Genomic DNA, 18100 nt, shown 5'->3' with positions numbered 1-18100 from the left:
ATATCATAAATGGCAAAAAGAAACTTTCCACAATAATCAGAACATCACAATTATTGTCGATCCTGTAAAAGTCTGTCTACAGAAGGATTTACAAATGTCAACTCATGTCATAAACTGATGGGCACATTCAATATTGTTTTGGGGACAGCTACTGAAATCTGTGGAATCTCAGGAAGAAAATAGTCTTGCCTTCTGCTCTGGCACTTTCTTAACTGAAGGTAAATAAAATGTAAGAAAACCATAGACTGCAAAAGAACTGCGGGAGAAATCAAATGAGTTAGTTCTTCCTTCCACAGGGGCCATGCTAATCTTCTCTGTGTCGTTCCAATTTTAGTATATGTGCTGCCGAAGCGAGCACATGAGTACATTCTTTTAGAGGATTTCTGACTTATATGACTAAATGGAAGAGGAAAGGAGCTACGTTTACTCTCTGATGACAGTGTTTCCTGCAAGGGTGATAACTTGGCCAATGTAGGTGAATTATTATTTATTTGAATGTTTACTAAAAATCAAAGTTTAAATGAGATTGGGATCCAGAAAACGCTTAAGATAGTGCTCATTGTGACTGTGCACCCTTCATATCTAGATCCTCTTCAAATAGAATGAAAAGGTGGAAATTTTCTAACAGTTTGGATTGGAGCTAGAGAAGAATGTTCAAGTAAACCAAACTTCTACCCATGGGTTGAGCTATATTAGTGTACTGTATAATACTTTGTACACATATCAGAGTATAAAATATGACCTCTATAGTGTATTAGGGTAAATTCCAAGGAACTAAAATTTAGAGGAACATAAGTAATAGTAGAAGTGTGCTTTGTTTTATCTTCCCCACATTTCAGTTTGTGGGGAATCCAGCAGGAAAAGATAAATTGAAAGACACAGTGTCATGGAGCTCAAAGGAATTCCTGTTAAATTTAATAAAATATGACTTGGTTTTATTTGACTGTGTTTTTGGCTATCCTTAGGAGAAATAATGCAAACAAGAATAAACCCTGTACTCGTGTGTGCTTTGAATCCTAACTCAGTCTCACTAAGAAACATCACTCTTTGCTCATCAATCAAATTCTCCAGCCAAACTTTTCATAGTAATCGGGTATCAAGAGACCCAATAAAGACTGCCTTCAGTTCACCAATTCTATGGTTCTTAGGTCACACTCATTAGGATGCCCGAGATTTATCTCCAAAGTTGTCCATTTGAAAAAAAAAATGATCCAAGTGAAGAGCAGAGAGCTGGCTACAGGATTTCTTCAGATAATATTTTTATTTATCCTTTGAGAATTTTATATATTTTATACATCATTAATCACATCTATTGATATTACCTCTTTCTAACTTCTCCTTGTGCACCATCTTTCCCTCAACCTCATATTGTCCTATGTCAGTTGTTGTTGCTTATAACCTTCTGAGTCCAATTAGTGCAGGTCATTTGTACAGAGGTATGAGGTCATTGACTGACACATGGAACCACATCCCTAAAGGAGACGGACTCTCCTTTTCTCAGAAGCCATTCTTTATCAGTAACTGTTCTACCAGGGGAGGGGCTTCAGGGACACTTGCTCCATTCATTTTTGAACAAAAACATACTTTTATCATGAAAGTAGATCAAAAGTTAAATTCACTTGATGTTATCACCCAAGAGGCATCCTGCTGAAATTTCAATTTGATGTTCTCCATTCTGTTTTCCATGTCTGTCTCTATAGCCGAAGCAAATAGCTATCTCTGGGGTAACCAAAATTGAATACACTTAAGTGTCAGTGGTTTCTCTTAAAAATATTCTATGCCCTTGAAATAAGCAGTCATAAAAGCAATTCACAAACTTCGAGGCACTGAAAGCATACTGTCACAGTGTCACCTCCATGATCACCATTTGAATGATATATGTGACTATTTTACCTTATCCTGCTGAGCCCAAATGTGTCTCGCTCAATCGGCAGATTTAACTCTTCCAGCTCCTAAATAAGGATCATCCTGAGCAAGAAAGTCAGCAGGAAACTGAGGATGGTGGCTCAAGCCTGAGGCAGGAGTTTTGTCACTAGTTCAGAACCAACACGAGATGTCTAATGAGTACCAGACCAACTTAGACTATAGAGGAACAGTGTATTAAAAAAAGCAAGCAAACTAATGAAAAAGAAAAATAATTTGAGTGTGATGGGCAAAGTCATCGGGATGAAATATTTGAATGATGTATCTGAATATGTAGTCAGATTAAAATTACGTCTAGCGTGTTTTTATACTTTTTGTAATTTATATTTTGATAAAATCTGCAGTTTTTCTGGATAATTCACCTTGCTCCGTTAGTATAAAATAGATAAACACAAAGTCTAACGATTCCTTGTCATTCCCCTTCAGATAAATATTTTCTGAGCTATCACAGTTTCAATTCTATTATAACCTTGCAAAATGCTAACAGGAAAACTATCCTGTAACTATATCTGTAATATTATTTTCCTAAATAAAACATCAGCAAGTAGTTTTTAGTGTATGACCAACAATAGAAATGTCTTCATTTTTATAGATACCATCATCACTAACATCTTAATTTCCTCTACTATTCATTTACTAATCTCAACACTCGAGATTTCAACTCAGATATAAATTTAAGTGCCAATAAAAGGAACTGCAAATATATCTCAAATGCAAGGCAAATGTTACATTTTCTGCTTCAATTTAGAATAACTTGAAATAGATTTTAAAGAACTTAAGATATAAAAAAATACATCAAATATTTTCTTGTCTGCTGATTTTAATCATTCTCAGCTTTTCCCTAAGATATCATTCAAGTGGGGCTGGAGAGATGGCTCAGTGGTTAAGAGCATTGCCGGCTCTTCCAAAGGTCCTAAGTTCAATTCCTAGCAACCACATGGTGGCTCACAACTATCTGTAATGAGGTCTGGTGCCCTCTTCTGGCACAGACAGAACATTGTATACATAATAAATAAATAAATAAATAAATAAATAAATAAATAAATAAATAAATAAATAAATAAATATTTTTAAAATGATATCACTCAAGTAACTTACAGAATGTAAGACTTTTTTATTAAAGAATATCTTTAAAATTAATTCAGTGATGTGTATGTAAAATAATACAAAGTGCTGTTATCTACGCAGTTTCTCCTCTTTGTATATATTTGTATATGATGCATGTATGTAAATATATATATATATATATAATTACAATACAGAGTACTTTACATGTTGCATATATTATCCTATGAAAACTACATTTCCTACTTAAATCATATTATTATGATTTTTATAATTATAAAGTTTTAGCATACATCACTATTATTTATAAAGTCACTAAGCCATTCTAAACAGAAAAAATAGACTTAATCAAAAGGTAAATTTATAAACAGACAATAATTCTTATTTTTGAAAAAATGATATACAGATATTATATAAGCTTAGTGGAAAATTTTATAGTTAATATTCTGAGATTTTCTTCCCCATGGCTTCTGAGAATTTTGTAAAAATAACAGTGAAATATTGAAAGCCTGTTCCAAATAGCAGCTGGCCACCATTGATTATGTAAATATTCATTTATCTTCATACTGCATTGGAGAGTTTTCAACATAATGCATTTCAAATTTAAACAATAAAGAACTAGAACATTAGGTTTTTAAATAAGAAAGAGAATTTTAGAAGTTTTTGTTTTTAAATTAAGTTCTAGGCTCGTCTAAAAGGTAACTGACTTTGTTCTGACATTGTCATTCATATACAATATAATTTGTCCATAATTAACAAAGCCTCTAGATTACTCTATTTTTAAAAAAGGAAATAACGACAATAAACATAGTACAGCTGAAAGGATGGGTCAGCAGTTAGAGACATTTGAGACTTTCACAGCCTACTGGTTTTCAGATCCCAGCACCCACACTGTGCTCACATTTCTCTGTAACATGTTACACGTTATTACATGTTATTTGATGCCCTCTTGTGGCTTCTGGGGACTCCTGCACACATACAGCACCCAAAAACTTACTCCAGTAATCACATATACTTACACATAAAAAATAAAATATAAATATAAATTAATATTTCTGAAACCAGAAATAAATAAGCAAATATTAATACTGAGCTTAATGGTGAGCAATTACGGTTATTATATCCCAGTTGACATACCCAGGAAGAGATGGACAAACTACAGGTATATACAAATTAGTAAGACAAAGTCGAGAAAAAACTGACCACCTAAAGTTTGAAAACAAATACAGATACTGGACCGGTAGTTAAAATTTCTCTTAAAAGTAAAGGCCAGTGCTCACTTGGGCAGCACATGTACTAAAATTGGAACGATACAGAGAATATTAGCATGGCCCCTGCGCAAGGATGACACGCAAATTCGTGAAGCGTTCCATATTTTTAGGTCATGCTCAACCTCCTTAGCGATCAGGGAAATGCAAATCAAAACAACTTTGAGATATCATCTTACACCTGTCAGAATGGCTAAAATCAAAAACACCAATGATAGCCTCTGCTGGAGAGGTTGTGGAGGAAGGGATTCCCTCATCCATTGCTGGTGGGAATGCAAACTTGTGCAAATATTTTGGAAATCAGTGTGGCGGTTTCTCAGGAAATTCTGGATCAACATACCCCTGGACCCAGCAATGCCACTCTTGGGAATATACCCAAGAGATGCCCTATCATATGACAAGGGCATTTGTTCAACTATGTTCATAGCAGCATTATTTATAATAGCCAGAACCTGGAAACAACCTAGATGTCCTTCAATGGAAGAATGGGTGAAGAAAGTGTGGAATATATACACATTAGAGTACTACTCAGCGGTAAAAAACAATGAGTTCTCAAATTTTGCATGCAAATGGATGGAAATAGAAAACACTATCCTGAGTGAGGTAACCCAGACCCAAAAGGATGAACATGGGATGTACTCACTCATAATTGGTTTCTAGCCATAAATAAAGGTCATTGAGTCTATAATTTGATATCCTAAAGAAACTAAATAAGAAGGTGAACCCAAAGAAAAACATATAGCTATCCTCCTGGTTATGGGAAGTAGACAAGTTTGCCGGGCAAAAAAATTGGGATTTTGGGGGTGGGGTGGGAGGTGCTTAAGGGGAGATGGGGAGAGAAAAGTGAGAAGGCAGGGATGGGGGAACTTGGGGAAACGGGATGATTGGGATAAAGGAAGGTTGGATAGGGGAGCAGGTAAGCACATATCTTAATTAAGGAAACCACCTTAGGGTTGGCAAGAGACTTGGACCTAGAGGGGCTCCCAGGTGCCCAGGGCGATGTCCCCAGTTAGTTCCTGGGGCAGCTGAGGATAGGGAACCTGAAATGGCCCTATCCTATAGCCATACTGATGAATATCTTGCATATCACCATAGAACCTTCATCTGGTGATGGATGGAGATAGAGACAGAGACCCACACTGGAGCATTGGACTGAGCTGCCAAGGTCCCAATGAGGAGCAGAAGGAGGGAGAACATGAGCAAAGAAGTCAGGACCACAAGGGGTGCACCCACCCACGGAGACAGTGGGGCTGATCTATTGGGAGCTCACCAAGGCCAGCTGGACTGTGACTGAAAAAGCATGGGATAAAACCGGACTCTCTGAACATGGCGAACAGTGAGGGCTGATGAGAAGCCAAGGACAATGGCACTGGGTTTTGATCCTACTTCATGTTCTGGCTTTGTGGGAGCCTAGCCAGTTTGGATATTCACCTTCCTTGACCAGGATGGAGGGGAAAGGACTTTGGACTTTCCACAGGGCAGGGAACCCTGACTGCTCTTCAGACTGGAGAGGGAGGGGGAGAGGAGTGGGGGGAGGGGGAGGGAAATGGGAGGCTGGAAGGAGGCAGAAATTTTTTTTTCAATAAAAAAAAAGTAAAGGCCAATATGCACTGGCTTTAGGACTGAACTATGCTAAATTTTTACATCTAATTTAACACTATTTATTTTTAACATCTTCCAAGAAAACCATGAATTTGTTGTTTAATAATCCAAAGCTCATTGTTAAAGGCAGAATAGCCTATAGTATAACTCAAATTCAGTTGAAGACAACTTATTTATATAAGGAATTTGGTCAGATATACTAATTTTTTACTAAACATGACCAAAATATCTCAAAGAAATAGTTTTTAGTATAAGACTGTATGCATCCAAGTCTTAGACCTGAAAACAGACCAATAATTATGATGATGAGAACATATGGCAAAGGTTGCTAACTTCATAGCAGACAGGATTTAAAAGGAGACAAATTGGAGGAGGCCTAAAATACCTTTCATAGCCACATATCTGTCATGTACATCCTCCATCATATTTCAGTACTTAATAAGTCATTATTGAAGGTAAAGATATAACCCAATTACCTATCAATAATGTCACCAGATGGAAACAAAGTCCTTAAATCATGAATGAGGAAATAACTTCACACCCAATTGTGGTAGTTCAAATTAAAATGGCCCCCATAGAAACAAAGTTGAGTGTCATTATTAGAAAGTCTGACTTTGCTGGAGTAGGCGTGGCCTTGCTGAAGAGAGTGTTTCACTGAGGGTGGCCTTTGAGGTACAGAAACTATCCCCAGGCCTAGTGGCTCATTGTCTCCTCCTGCTCCCTGTGGATCCAGATGTCTCTAGCATCATGTTTTACCTAGATACTTCCATGCTTTCCACAATTATAATAGAGTAGAACTCTGAACTGCAATCCAGCCCCAATTAAACATTTTATTCTATAAGAATTACAATGTCTATGGTGTCTCTTCACAGCAATAAAACCCCAACTAAGATACCAGTACACAAGAACACATCAAAAAAAAATAGAGAAAATTATCTTCCCTAAAATCCAGGGAAAGTCATATTTACATGAAATGTAGAGGTAATTTAGAATCATCAAGTATATATGCATTCACTTTTTATCATATTCTAAAGTATCTGAGAGGAGCAGTTTAAAGAATGTTTAAACATTTGCTCATATTTTAAGGGTCCTGGCTACTTAACTAGTGTTTAATTGGCTCTGTCCATTTTAAGGAAGAAGAAAAAAAAGAAATCCTTTCTGGCCCCCAGTGTGTAAAATGGCACTGTCCACATTCAGGATGAGTTATCCTTCATCACATAAACCTGTCTGGAAACACACACAAACCTGATCAGGCATGCACTCAAACAGGGATTTTCTACAGAAAATGGGCATTTTCAGCAGAGTGGCTGAATACAAGATTAACTCAAAAAAAAAATCAATGTCTCTTCTATATACAAATGGCAAACCAACCGAGAAAGAAATAAGTGAAATAACACCCTTTATAATAGGCTCAAATGATATAAAGTAACTTGGGGTTTTCTTCAGTCTAACTTTAGGGCATAGCCAGTTCAGGCACCCTCTCCTCTATTGCTTAGGGTCTTAGCTGGGGTCATCCTTGTAGATTCCTGTGAATTTCTCTAGAGCCAGGATTCCTGCGAGTCCCATAATAGCTTCCACAGTCAAGATATCTCTTTCTTTGCCTCAAGTTCTTTTTTCCCATCCCATTCTCCACTCCTCTTCCCCTTTTACCCTCCCTTCTTCTCCCACCCCTATGTTCCCAATATTGTCAGGCGATCTTGTCTATTTTGATTTTCCAGGTGTATCTATATATGTTTTTTTAGGGTTTACCTTATTATTTAGCTTCTCTACGATCATGAACTATAGGCTCAATACCCTTTGTTTATAGCTAGCGTTCTCTTATATGTGAATACATATAATATTCATCATTTTGAGTTTGGGATACCTCACTCAGGATGGTGTTTTACCACTGAGTAGTAGTCTAATGTTTAAATGTGCCACATTTTCTTCAGTTGAGGGGCATCTATGTTGTTTCCAGTTTCTGCCTATTATAAATAATGCTGCTATGAGCATAGTTGAACAAATAACTGTAGTGTGATTGAGCATCTTTTGGGAATATGCCTAAGAGTGGTATTGCTGGATCCTGAGGTAGGTTCATTCCAAATTTCTAAGAAAGCACCATACTGATTTCCAAAGTGGTTGTACAAGTTTGCATTCCCACCAGCAATGGATGAGTGTTTTCCTTACTACACATCCTCTCCAGCATAAGCTGTCATTGGTGTTTTGATTTAATTCATGATAAATAAAAGGGGGGGGGAATGAAAGATCCTAACCCTAGTCTCCAACTTAAGATGTTTTTTATGATCAACTAGAACAGGGCAAAACAGGATATCTGTGAGCAGAAGAAGCAGTCTTGAGACCAGTTGCACATGCCAAAAAGGAAAAACACCCAGTCCTTTGTGTAATCTATCAAAACTTGAGGGGACAGAAACTGGCTGAAACTGACTTTATCTAGACTTGTTTTTTTCCTGAGATTAGGGTTGGGGTCTTTCATACATAGAAGAAGGACTATCAAATTTACCTCAAATATAGATTACTTAACAAATACTGAGAACTGCATATATGTTCACTGTCATTATAATGGAGGCTTACTTTGTTAATTTCTAATCAGGGTTAAATATATCCATTATGCATTGATACAGACAGTAACAGTATATTAACATGTATGTAGACAAACTTTGTGTTGTACTGTGCCTGATTTAAATAGCTTAAAATTTCCTCAAGCATAGTTAGTCAAGCATGCTGACATTCACATTTTTGTGATAAACATATATTTGTGTTCTCATGGGACTCTTTAGTGTTCATCACATTCTGAGCACAGTGGAAAATGACAGAAATTAAACAATTACTAAAGCATCCCTTAATATATTTCATAATCTGGATTGTAAATATGAGTAGATGTAAAAAAACAAAACAAAACTACAGGAACTTATTAACGTGTAAAGGAAGAAGGATTGAAGCCTGAAAGCTCAGATAGACTTTTCAAAGGAGAGTAATTAAAATACTTCTTTAGTTACTTCTGATGAAAATCGATTGAGTGTTCACATGAGAAGTTATAAAATAAGGAACACCAAAATATCCTAAATACGCAAAGATGTTCCATCAATATTTGTTGAATATATTTATATATATATGCAGTATTTGGTGAGTAAATATATATATATATGTGTGTGTGATATATTTGATATATATGTATGTAGTATATGTATGCATATGTATATACACACATATGTACACATAGGTATTTATATGTGTGTATGCATATGTACACATATATCATATATATATATATATATCAACCTATACTTTGTAACTCTAAGTCAATTCATGTAAAGGAGTAATATTATAAGAGACACATGCAGTCTTGGTTGTGAGGCCCAGTTCTTTTGCTCTTCCCTCTAACAGGCTTCCCTGGGGCGGCACTGCAGTACCTTCTTCTCTCACACAACATAACGATTTTCCAAATGAAATATTGCTTGAGCATTCTGAAAGATTATGTGTCATTCAGATGTTTAATTTTTCAAATCATAGTTTATGAATATAATTTCATTTAAGGCAAGTGAGGTAATTTTTAAAGTAACTTAGGTGCGAAATGTAAATGCATACTTATTTGCCTTACTAATACACATTTTTGCAATCCACTGGTCATAAATAGAATGAGTCACAAGATCAAATAGAGTGCCGGGTGTGTGCTGGAGTCCTTCAGAGGTACAGATGTGTTTGAAGCTTCTGCCTCACACAGATAAGCACCATCCTCTCTATCTCCGAAAGCCAAGTGTTTTCTTTCTCTGTAGAAAGAGCATTTCCATTTTTGAATTCAATACCTTAAGGAATACTATTCATTATTTGTTCGCTGAAGATTTTCACATGTAAAATTCAAATCATGACATTGCTTAACATCACTGAATGTAATTGAAATATGTGTATCAGAGTCATGTGTACCGATAAATAGGTAGAGTTCTCATGAATATGTGCCGAAAATATAATTCTTCTGAAAGTATTTGTGTGAAGATAGGATAAAATCAAAAGCAGATCTTTTTTCTCATTTCTCAAAATTAAGATTGCCGTGCTCGCTAATTTGTGTAATTCTTGTATGTACCTTGGCATTGCCATTTTACCACTAGGGAATTGGTCCCACATCTTAAGTGATTCCAAGAAACTATAAACTCAAATCTTATCATTTCCTCTTGCCAAACCTGCAAACCTTATGGTGACATTTATGTCCTCTCTAAGTTAACATATGGTGAAATAAAAACAAACACAAAGCAAAATTAGATATGAAATATGAACATCTGCTTATTTTCTTAAAAAAAAGGGAATCGCTTTCTTTTTAAATCTCTCTCTCTCTCTCTCTCTCTCTCTCTCTCTCTGAGTCTGTGTGTGTATGTGTCTTTGATGGGGGGACATGTGAATTTCATATGTGAGTGCAGGTGTCTCTTGGTGTTCAAAAGAAGACTTTGAATTTTCCAGAAAGTTACACATAGTTGTGTGCTGTCTGAGGTGTGTTTTGAGAATCTGAGTCCTCTCCAAGACCAGTTTGAGCTCTTGTGTTTAGCTCTTTTCATGGTTCATGCTTTTGTTTCTTGTAGTACAATGTTGCGTGAAACAAAAGACAGAGATTTCTCTTCATAAGTTGGAAGCCCAAGCAATAAACATTCCAATATGCACTGGCTGATTCCTAAAAATAATTATTTCTGCTTCCAGATATGTATGTAAATATATTGCTGTACATAAAATAGATTAAATCCTTACTATATGCTTTATATCTTCTTTCTCCTTTGCTTCATTTAAAGGCGCTTGTGTGGAGTATCTTTATCATATGTGTGCAAAGATGGAAACCTGGAAGACACAAATAAGACTTGGGATTGAAAGAAAATGGCCCAATATGGAGTAGCATCGTGAGGAAGTATGAGTTTATTGGAGTAGGTGTGGCCTTGTTGGAGGAAGTGTGTCACTCTGAGGGTGGGCATTTGGGTATCCTTCGTTCAAGCTACACTCAGTGACTGCAGATCAAGATGGAGAAGTTGAGCCAGTCAGCAGTCAAGCTTTCTGCAGGTAGGCTGCTTCAGCACCCCCACACCATCAATCAGACCCTGTAAGCTACAATAAGCCCCCAAATACTCCTATCCCCCGCGACCTAAGAGGAACACTAAAACAGAGGCTGTGACTACACAGATAAGACCAAGAGGTGAATGATCATGCACACAGCAATGCATCCTATTCTCTAGGCCCTTGGCACTGGGGCAAAACCCCAGGCTCCTCCCTCACCTGCCTCAGCTTCTCAAACTACCCAGCAGGCAAACTTCCAACAGCTAGGATGCTCCAAGGTCTCCACCTCATTGATTGGACCCTGTAAGCTACAAGTCCCACTCCTCCCCGAAACCATCCTATACCTGCCTCTGTGAACCTCAGAGGAACTGTGAAGTGTTTTCACCATAGTTTCTGCTTGCCAACGTTTTCCAAATCTTCCCCATCTCCCTACATATCCAACTTCATGTTCTCTCTCTCTCTCTCTCTCTCTCTCTCTCTCTCTCTCTCTCTCTCTTCTCTTTTCTTCTCTTCTCTCTCTCTTTCTCTCTCTCAAACAAAAGACAAAAATAAAACAAATACAAACCAAGAGGACATAAATTAACAAATTGAAACAATGATGGAAAACTACTCTGGTGCAGGGGTCCTTTATTGGAGTGTGGTTGATATGTCCAGTGTCAGTCATTGGAGAAAACTGAGTTTTAACGTTACTAGCAGGTACAAATATCAACTACCTTATTTGTTAGGGGTGAGACTTTTATGTATTTTCTTATATAACATCCAACTCCCTCAGCATCTCCAACCCCCTTTTTAAAATAATTATTGGTTTTTATTGTGAAATTGATTTAGTTTAATGAGAACCATCTGTGTAATAATTGGACTATGGCTATTTATTGTTTACTCGATTTTCATCTTTTGAAATCAAAGAGATTGCGCTTCACATATAAAGAGAAGGAGAACTAACAATGGAATTTTCTTATAATAGTAAAAGTATAGATTAAGAAAGAAAATGGCAAAAGGGAGAAAGAGGAAGAGGAAGAACAGGAAGAAGAAGAAGAAGAAGAAGAAGAAGAAGAAGAAGAAGAAGAAGAAGAAGAAGAAGAAGAAGAAGAAGAAGAAGAAGAAGAAGAAGAAGAAGAAGAAATAATGGAGGAAGGGGAAGAAAAAGGGGAAGAGGGGAGGAAAGAAGGAAGGAAGAAAGGAAGGAAAGAAGGAAGAAGGAAAAGGGTAGCAAAGTTCTTGTGCTCCTGTGTGACAGAACAGGTTCCAGAAATGAGAGTATCTAAAAAGGGCTGTACCTGCCAGTTAATAAGGCTTTATTGGTTGAAAGAAAGGGTTATGCAATTTTGGCTGTGGAAGGGCCAATCCGACAGGGGTACCCATGAGGTGTAAAGATGCCTCTCTTTGTTGATAATTAATGCTCTACAGCTTACAAGGAGTTGTGTTCCTTCCAGTAGTTCTTCATCTTCCACAGGTGGTGTGAAGTAAGAAGAAACATAATAAGAAATCAGTGCAAGAAATAGAGCTGCTTCTGGCATTTCTGGCATCTGTCTGGTAGTAAAGAATTTACTGATTTTAGCTTCTGGCCAAGAACAAAAAACAAGGTACCTACCCTTAAATATCTGACAAGTTTTAAATACTCTTCTTACATTACAGCATGATACCAATGAAGAAATAGTTGTGATCACACTAAATATTTTTTTTCAATTTCGAAGTAACTTTTTTCTCTTATTTAAAACTAGAAAATGAACAATGGTACAGCATTGTTGAAATCTACTCTAATCTTCACTCCATCTAAGTCATGGGTGGCCACTAGTTTGTTCTGGCCACTTAGAACTGAAATAATCACAGAGAAACCATATTATTTGCAATACTGTTTGGCCAATAGCTTAAGTGTATTTCTGGCTAACTCATATCTTAAAGTAATCCATCTACATTAATCTGTGTATCACCACGAGACTGTGGTGAAACTAGTTGTTATTCTAGTTGGGAAATATCTGTATAGGAATAATTGTCTGCTTTTCTTTCATCACGCACTTCAGACAGAGATATCTTCATTCCATCAAGTCTGATTGTACTCTAAGTGTCTATTGCTAAACCAACTGATATTTATCATGACTGAAAGAAATTATATGTGTTGGTCTCGAATGTGCTGTCTGAGGTAGTAAGTATGTTATCTGCAGATGAGATAGAGAGCTGTCAACTCTATGGATAATCTCAGAAAAGCTTTCTTTTAACTCTGCTCATGGATATTCTAACAGTTTCTAGAACAGTGGCTATTCATCTTCATTACATGACTGGCCAATGCAATTAAACTGAGGTAATGACTACTTCATTGTGTTAGATAGAATGCAAAATTAATATTACACTTTCAATTCACTCGATCCTCCAGCTGGCAAAGAAGGTAGTTTATGAAGCAATATGCTCTGGGTTTTTTTTTTTGCATTTGGAATTTATAATTGAAGAATAGTTTTTTAATACATTATTTACTAGCCTTTGAATTATCTAACAATGAAGATGGTTTAAATATAGGTGACAAAAGGGTAATAAAGTAATTCATTTTTAAAATATGATTTTAATTGAAGTAAAGTTAAATATCTTTCCTTTGCTTTATGCCCTTTGGCCCATTCTAATTTCCTTTCTTCCAACCCCTTCCCATAGACCAAATTAAGAACCTCTTTATTATTGGAGTGTGTGTGTGTGTGAGTGTGTGTGTGTGTGTGTGTGTGTGTGTGTGTAAATTTCTGATTAAAATAATTGATATGGTAAAATATACACCCCATAGTTCATGGCACCATGTTGTGGGGATGGGCACTGGGCATTATAAGAGTAGAGAAATTGAGTGTTCTTTTACATTTAAAGGAGGATATGATATAGATATGAATAATTTGCATTGGTATAGATATTGGATTATTGATACAAATTTAAGATTAATTTTATATGCATCTTTCTTCCCTTGATTAAAGTATTGTGATTGTGTAGTTCATTTAAAAATGTAATGTATAATTAAAAAATATAGGTTAATAAAATCATCTATTATAGTCAAACTTGTAGTCATGTTAGTTAGATTTTCTAGATGTATAGAGATATATTTCAGTTGGATAGGTATTCTTCAAATCTTTCAGAGACCTTCAAAATATGGCACTTAAAATGTTTTAATAACTTAGTACTTTTCATGACAATGTCCTGGCAGCACCAATCTACTTAATAAATGGACATCAAAGAGGCTCCTTATGGAATTTGCTAGCTATTTGGCCAAGAAACTGTTCTTGCTTGAACTGATTGATGATATGATGTATGAACTGGACATGCAGAATCCACAGAGAAATGACTGCTGAACTTGCCTAAAAGTGATCATTTGCAGTTCCTGCTTTATGAAAGAATCTGTTAGACATTATGCAGAACACAGAAAAAAGTGACTGACAAACTGCCAATATAGCTTGAACCGTTTTAGAAAATCCCCTGCTTCATAGAAAAGTCTGATGGATACTATTTGTTGAAGATAAATGCTCCAGTGTTTCAGAAGAAATTTGGGTGCCTGTCCAGGCTGGAAGATGTCTCTTTCAATTCTACAGTTTTGGAAGTTGCTTACAATGCCCTTCCTGTTTTCTTAGGTAATATTATATCCTTCTGGAGTCACTGATGAATTTGAAAAATAAATAGAAATAATATAGTTTTCCTTAGTTTTGATAAAAGATACAGTAGATATAAAGTTTGTAACTATAATTCTTGCTTGATACATGTCTTGTATATAATTTTACTATGTTAAAGTTAAAACTATCATTTATATTTAAACAGAAAAGGGCAGGTGATGTGCGATTCCCCTCTGTATGCTGTGAATACCATTGGTTAATAAAGAAACTGCTTTGAGCCTATAGCAGAGCAAAGCAGAACAGAGAGAGGAAGGGAAAACAAAACTGAATGCTGGGAGAAAGAAGGCAGAGAAGAGATGCCATGTAGCCCAGCCAGAGACAGGCTCTGGGGAAGGAAATTTACCAGGTGATCCATACCATGTGGTGATACACAAACTTATGGAGATGGGCTAGTTTAGCCTATAAGAAGCTAGAAATAATAGGCCAAACATTGATTTAATAAATAGAGTTTCTATGTGATTATTTTAGTTCTGGGCAGCCAGGAACAAACAAGCAGCATCCTACTGCAATGTATTTTTTGTCTCTTTGTTCTGTATAGAATAATTTGTGAAACGACAACAGGATGACAATTGAAGGCTTCGGAACACAAAAGGAAATGTACGGAGAGCTACAACAATTAAAGAAACAGGCTCATTTGTATGTTCAGCAAGTGCCGAACAATGCAAGGTTATCTTGCTAACCAAGTAACAAAATGCATTAACATATTAAAAAACATTTGTCTTCACATTAATCAAGGTTACCACACAGTCATGAACATAGGAAGAAAGAAAAGAAAAAAAGTAAGCTAAACTTTTAAGAAGAAATTCTTTTTACAGATAGACGAAAATGTAGGTCAGAGAGGCATGATAGACCTTGCCTCAAAAGACAATGCAGCAAACTAGATAAGAATTAATGAACCAAAGCTGCAGCTGAGAGTCCACAGACAAGGGCATAGAATGACTAATATTCAAAATAAATCTGTGGAACACTCTTTAATATTTACTTAGTGCATTCAGCACTGCTCCAAATAGGCACACACTTTAATTTCGTTTTTTTACACACAGTCATTGAAATCTCCTTAAGGTTTTTCATCGGTTTTGCTTTGTAGTGAGAAGCAAGATACTTCTGTCACCCAGCATCTTGTCATTATAAAAGATTTGATATTATCAACTTCTAAAGGGATTTTTTAAAAATTGGCTCAGCGTTCCAGAGATTTCAGTGTAAGGGCGGGTGATTTGTCCATTGCTTTCAAACAGTTAACCAGGGAAAAAGCCAAAGCAGAAGAATCTGGGGGAGCAAAGATGCTTCTTTTGAAGATGGGTAGGAAATTGATTGAAAATAACCTAAGCAGAGTGCACGTCATCATGACAGGGCTACGTCCATCAGACTCATCTCTCAAGTTCCACATTTTAGCAGCTCTCAGCTTAAGCTGGAGATGTAGATTTAACTGTGTACATTTGGTATATTCTAGCTCCAAATTATACTAGTGGCCCACAGTGAAGATTCAATTGGATAATTTGTTCAATATTGCATGCATGGCTTTTCTTTTATTATGATGTTTGAAATGAACTTACAGAAACACAAGAGAATGATGCTGTAAGCAAATAATGTGGCTGTTTTTTGCCACTGCTGATTATACCTTAAAGTAACAAAAAACAGGGTGCACGGACAGGCGAGTGGGAATTTAGGACCAACATGAGCTACAAAGCGAATTGAAGGCTATCTCATGTTAGAAAGTAAGATTCTGCCTAAAAAAAAAAAACAATAGCTTTACTAGGTAACACAGTTTTCTTTCACATTTATACTTCTTGGTTTGACAACATGTAGGTAAAAAATTTCATAAAATATAAAAATTCATATAATATATATAAACATACACACACATTATATGGAAGAAAAACAAAAAAAATATAGCAATGCATATCTAGACTTTAATATAGTTTCTCACATGATGATTCCAACCATAAAATTATCTTCATTGCTGCTTTATAACTAACTTTGCTACTGTTATGAACCTTAATGTAAATACCTGATATGCAGGATATACAACTCCTGTGAAAGTATCATTTGACCCCAATTCACAACCCACATTTTGAAAACCACTAGTGTGGATAATCAGCAATTGTGAAGTTACTGTAAATGCATAAAAATATAGTAATAGTTTTAATAACTGACAGTATAATTTGAAATTTTCTCTTTTTATTTCTGTTTTTCCTGATAGGTGAGAAATACAAGTCATGTGTGTTTTTATGTTTTTAACATTTGCAGGATTTCCATTAACCGTGAGAAATATCTTCATTGAAAAAAATCTAAGATATACTTTAGATTATATACAAATATTAAATGCTATTGAATAAAAACATTTGTTTAACTTATGACAAAATTATCTATATTGTGACAAATTCCCAATAGCACTTCATATTTAGCTGTTTCTGTCTTTCATAAGTAGCATATAAATAGTACTATAATGTGCATTTGTATACTCATAAGGCTGAAAACATGCAAATACATTATCTCAAGTAATTATCATCTTTTATATTATTTTGACTTGGTGAATAAGAAAGAATGTAATAACTTCCAGCTCCTTTGTCTCGTATTAACCTATTCTTTTGTCTTCTTGATGAACTTGAACAAAATTGGAACTATTTCTCAATTTTATTGAGACATTCAACTAAAACATTTCTATTATATCCTGCACAAATTCGGTATTTTTTGACAACCTCAGCATGCAGTCATATCTAAACTTCATTAATAATTAACTTTCCACCTCTTGAAGCTTCGGTGGCTATTCTTCTGTAAAGCAGAAGCAGTGAGAAAACATGGGATCATTTCTTCTTCTGTTCACCACTGCTGCTTTTTTTTCCACCCTAGTTATTCTTTGTACTTTAGACTTTCTAATTCTTCTAGGGCACAAGTAAAAGGAAAAAGAGAGGAGGCAAAGAAAAAGCAGGCAATGGCCTACTCAACCAAACAGTACCAGCTTCTGTTGGTTGTAAACAAATAACTATCAACATGTGGGATTTGGGTATTATTTAAAGAACGTCTCTTAGTATAGGTAAAATTCCCCAAACTGCCTCTTCTTTTGGAAGGAAACAACTCGTGATAGGGATATGATTGTTCAGTTCACCAGGTAATGGTAAAGATCCCATTAGAAAGGCCCCTAAACCGAGCGTGATGGGGTGCACCTGGAATATGACTATATCTGTTCCTCTGGAGGCTGAGACAGCAGAACTACAATTTTCTCACACCCTGACTTACATTATATCTGATTGGAATGTTAAAGGGTAATAAAGAAAAGAAGATTATATATAGCTAAACAGGCCTCCTTCCAAAGAGGACCTGGTGGTAGCACCCTTTGTGGGACCTGTTGGTAGCACCCTTTGTGGGACCTGTTGGTAGCACCCTTTGTGGGACCTGTTGGTAGCACCCTTTGTGGGAGAAAGCCTGACCATGTATTGTTTCTTAAACAGTAACATCACCTCTGCCTATCATCTTGTCAACTGGGCTCTTTTCTGCATGTACAGAACCATTGTGCCCTTTCTCTGTGACATCAGGCAAAATAGACCCAAATAACACTCACCTGAATCTCTTCCACAGTTGAAA

At 36.0% G+C, this 18100-nt stretch overlaps 2 non-coding genes across 2 annotated transcripts; one reads left to right on the top strand and one right to left on the bottom strand.

Annotated features, from left to right (window-relative positions):
• Positions 1 to 250: 250 nt before the first annotated feature.
• Positions 251 to 358, bottom strand: LOC142840090 (U6 spliceosomal RNA). The gene has a single exon (XR_012908881.1). It is a non-coding gene; the product is annotated as a U6 spliceosomal RNA (small nuclear RNA).
• Positions 359 to 4260: 3902 nt separating this feature from the next.
• LOC142840110 (U6 spliceosomal RNA) lies at positions 4261 to 4367 on the top strand. The gene has a single exon (XR_012908894.1). It is a non-coding gene; the product is annotated as a U6 spliceosomal RNA (small nuclear RNA).
• Positions 4368 to 18100: the final 13733 nt, after the last annotated feature.

Source organism: Microtus pennsylvanicus, chromosome 22 (assembly GCF_037038515.1).
Source record: "Microtus pennsylvanicus isolate mMicPen1 chromosome 22, mMicPen1.hap1, whole genome shotgun sequence".
NCBI classification, from domain to species: domain Eukaryota; kingdom Metazoa; phylum Chordata; class Mammalia; order Rodentia; family Cricetidae; genus Microtus; species Microtus pennsylvanicus.
This window is presented reverse-complemented; position numbering and strand designations above follow the sequence as displayed.